At 41.9% G+C, this 3,216-nt stretch overlaps 1 pseudogene; it reads left to right on the top strand.

The window, feature by feature from the left end:
- Positions 1-477: 477 nt before the first annotated feature.
- LOC104947398 (cysteine-rich secretory protein LCCL domain-containing 1 pseudogene) lies at positions 478-2,078 on the top strand (annotated as a pseudogene).
- Positions 2,079-3,216: the final 1,138 nt, after the last annotated feature.

Below are 3,216 nucleotides of genomic sequence, written 5' to 3'. Positions count from 1 at the left end.
ACATACAACTTATTTTTGAATGCAAAGCTTCACAAAGCTGCATTTCTTTTTCATTTCTATGAAACTGTTGACGTTTCCCTTTAAACTGTCTCTTACACACTTTTACTTAACTTAACATTTTATGTTCAATATTATCCTTGTAACAGAGTATTTGTACAGTGCAGTATTAGTACTTTTACTCAACTAAAAGGACGTAATTGCTCCTCCACCACTGATCATAAACAATAAGTCCTCCATGAAACCTCTGCAGGAACATTACATAATGTGTGTGTGGCCGGAGACTTTCTGTGGCTTTTCTACATGTTCAACATCGGGGGAAAAAAATCCCTGCTTGTGCCACACACACGCACGAGCATGCACGCGCAAAGTGGGCCGTGTTCATGCTGTTGAAGGGGGCGTGGCCAGGGGGCGGGGCCAACATGAGGATAAATGTGCAGAAGTGATGCTTTAGCGACTTTGGTGCAAGTATCCCGAAAGAAGGAAGAGGCACTCTGAGTCTTTTGTATTCAAACGGAGTGAAAGCCCACGTTCCTCTGTCTCAGCTGCACCTCTCTGACGGAAAACTGCTTTTACTTCTTTTTCTTTCTGAAGTTTCCTCACAGCCAGATCTCTGTCAGGATCTCCAGAAGCGGGCTGCATTCCAATCCATTCAAAGGTACATTATTTCCACATTAAATCACACCTCGACTTTTCTGTTTCAATATGCTTTTCTGTTCTTCACGTTCTCCATTGGGTGTTGGCACTTTGTTCCAGATCCTGTCACACAGCAGCATGCAAACAGAACTTTAACTGAGGATATGTGAAGCGGAGGCATTAGCTCCATCCTGCTGCTGTTCATCACTGAGATGCAGTATTTATTTATTTTTATATAAAGTCTTAACATGTTGTTTTATTGCTTTAGAGTTTATATTTGCATTGCATGATCAGTTTCTGCCACATTAAGACATGTTTACAATGTGCTTATTTCACATTATATATTCGTCCTGTACAGTTTTTAATTTAACATTCATTTTTTATTTTATCTTTCTCTATTTTTACATTTTGTGTACTTCTTCTCATTTCATTTGCACCATTGTCTCCCTTGCAACATTCTCTTGCGCTATTTTTCTATGCATCTTTCTTCACTGTTTTTGTTTCTTTTTATTTCTCTTATATTGTTTTTTGCTTTATTGAAGCTGTAGCTGTTATGCATATGAAAATAAAGCTGATGTATCTTTACATTTGAGAATCTTATTGACCAAAGAAAGAAGAAAAGTGGTTATAATAGTTGTGTATTTGTTGTAAAATCTCCACGAAAGTTAAACAGTAGAGATGTATCTAATGCACACTAGTTCTTCCCAGTATCCCAGTTTTGAACAGTGAACTCCACGAAGTCACCTGTTGCACAAACCAAGTTTCTGTTTTCTAGTTAACTTATATTGCATTTATTGCACCATTCTCTTGCACTCTTTTTATTTATTTACAGTATATGCCTTAGGTATATCGTATGTTGCACTGTATTAGCTCTAGCTAGTGTGCATATGACAATAAAGCTGGTTATAATAGTTATATATTAGTTGTCAAATCTAATGGAGATGTATCCAATGCATACTAGTTCTTCCCAGTATCCCAGTTTTCCCAAAGTGAACTCCACGAAGTCACCTGTTGCACAAACCAAGTTTCTGCAAGCCAAGATGAATATTGACCGATGTTTTTAAGCAAATTTGATACCGAACATCTGCTGCAATCTTTACTTTCTCCTGCTTTTCTCTCACACTGTAGACCAAGAAGACCCTCTCCTCTTCTCGCCACATCCACCATCACTTCTTCCTGCAGGATGAGGCATGTTTCTCCTCTGAGGGGGGGCGTCTCCCTGCTCTTACTTTTGCACACCGCCTCCTCCATGCTGATGCTGCCCAACTCCACGGGCTGGGCACCGATTCTGGACAAGTACCTGGACGAGGAGGGGGACTTTTGGGAGGCCAAGCAGAGGGGAAAGAGGGCCATCACGGACAGTGACGCTCAGCTGATCCTGGATCTGCACAACAAGCTCCGAGGCCAGGTGTACCCCCCCTCTTCCAACATGGAGTACATGGTAGGTGCATGGAGGGAGGAGGAGCGTGGCTCTTTAGCTCGTCTAATTGGTCTTAGGGAACTCAGATTTTGTACTTTTTTCTGGCTGAATGTTATTTCCAAGAAGCACATCTCTTGAAAACATGATTCAAAGTGGTACTCTTTTTTGAAGAGGGACTCACGTTTATTTAATGGAGAATCTGTAAAACTGAGTGTTTGTGGACTAAAATGTCTGTATTCCAGGACAGCCCTAGTGCATTTTTACTGCTTGCCGTTTATAAATTGAACATTTTGAAACCGTTCTAAACTCCAGGTTTACCCTCCTTAAAACATGGACTATTGGATCGATTTCTGTGCATTTTAAGGATGCTTTCTCTCCATCGATTCTCCACCTATAGGTAGTTTCCTTCATGGTCAACTTAGATTTTGTCATTGTTTCCAGCTGACTTACTTCCAAGAAACTCTCTGTCGGATTTACTTGTATCCAAGTAGCATGCACATATCTGGAAAACACAGGATTTCAATAGTTGCTTTTGGAGGATTCTTTGTGTAAAAAACTCACATTTTTCAACTTGTCGTATCAGTGTTAGTCAACTGAGTGTTTCGTAGCTTTTTTCACCTCATGCAGTGTGTATATTGAACGCTTCGACCCCGTCCTGAACTCCCTAAGAGTCTTGCACACTTGTGGATCATATAGCTTAGCGGCCTGACCCAGTCACCAGACCGGCTGGCACTCGTTCCTCCTGGCTCACACACAAGCAGCATGCCAACATCTAAGCACCTTCACACATGACCCCCTCCCCACACACACACACCCCATGTGACTTTGGTTGTTTTGCCCGAAGAAAAGAATCCCACCGAGTTGCCAATGATCACATTACTGCTGCGTTTTTTTAAACTCGTGCTAAGACATTTGTTTGACTTTATCCTTTGGCCATAACGTGTGTGTACAGCGCCAGATCACTTTCCACAGTGCAATTAGCATCAGAGCACGGCACCGGGGCTTGTTTTACCAGCTGTCTACCCCCCACTAAACACACGCACACACACACACACACACACACACACACACACACACACACACACACACACACACACACACACACACACACACACACACACGTTCTGAGAGTCGGTGCTTTAAAGATCTGGAGCTTTTCCAAA

This window comes from Notothenia coriiceps, unplaced genomic scaffold (assembly GCF_000735185.1).
Source record: "Notothenia coriiceps isolate Sejong01 unplaced genomic scaffold, NC01 NC01_scaffold00012562, whole genome shotgun sequence".
NCBI lineage: Eukaryota > Metazoa > Chordata > Actinopteri > Perciformes > Nototheniidae > Notothenia > Notothenia coriiceps.
The sequence above is the reverse complement of the archived record's forward strand: the minus strand, read 5'-3'. Positions and strand labels throughout refer to the sequence as shown.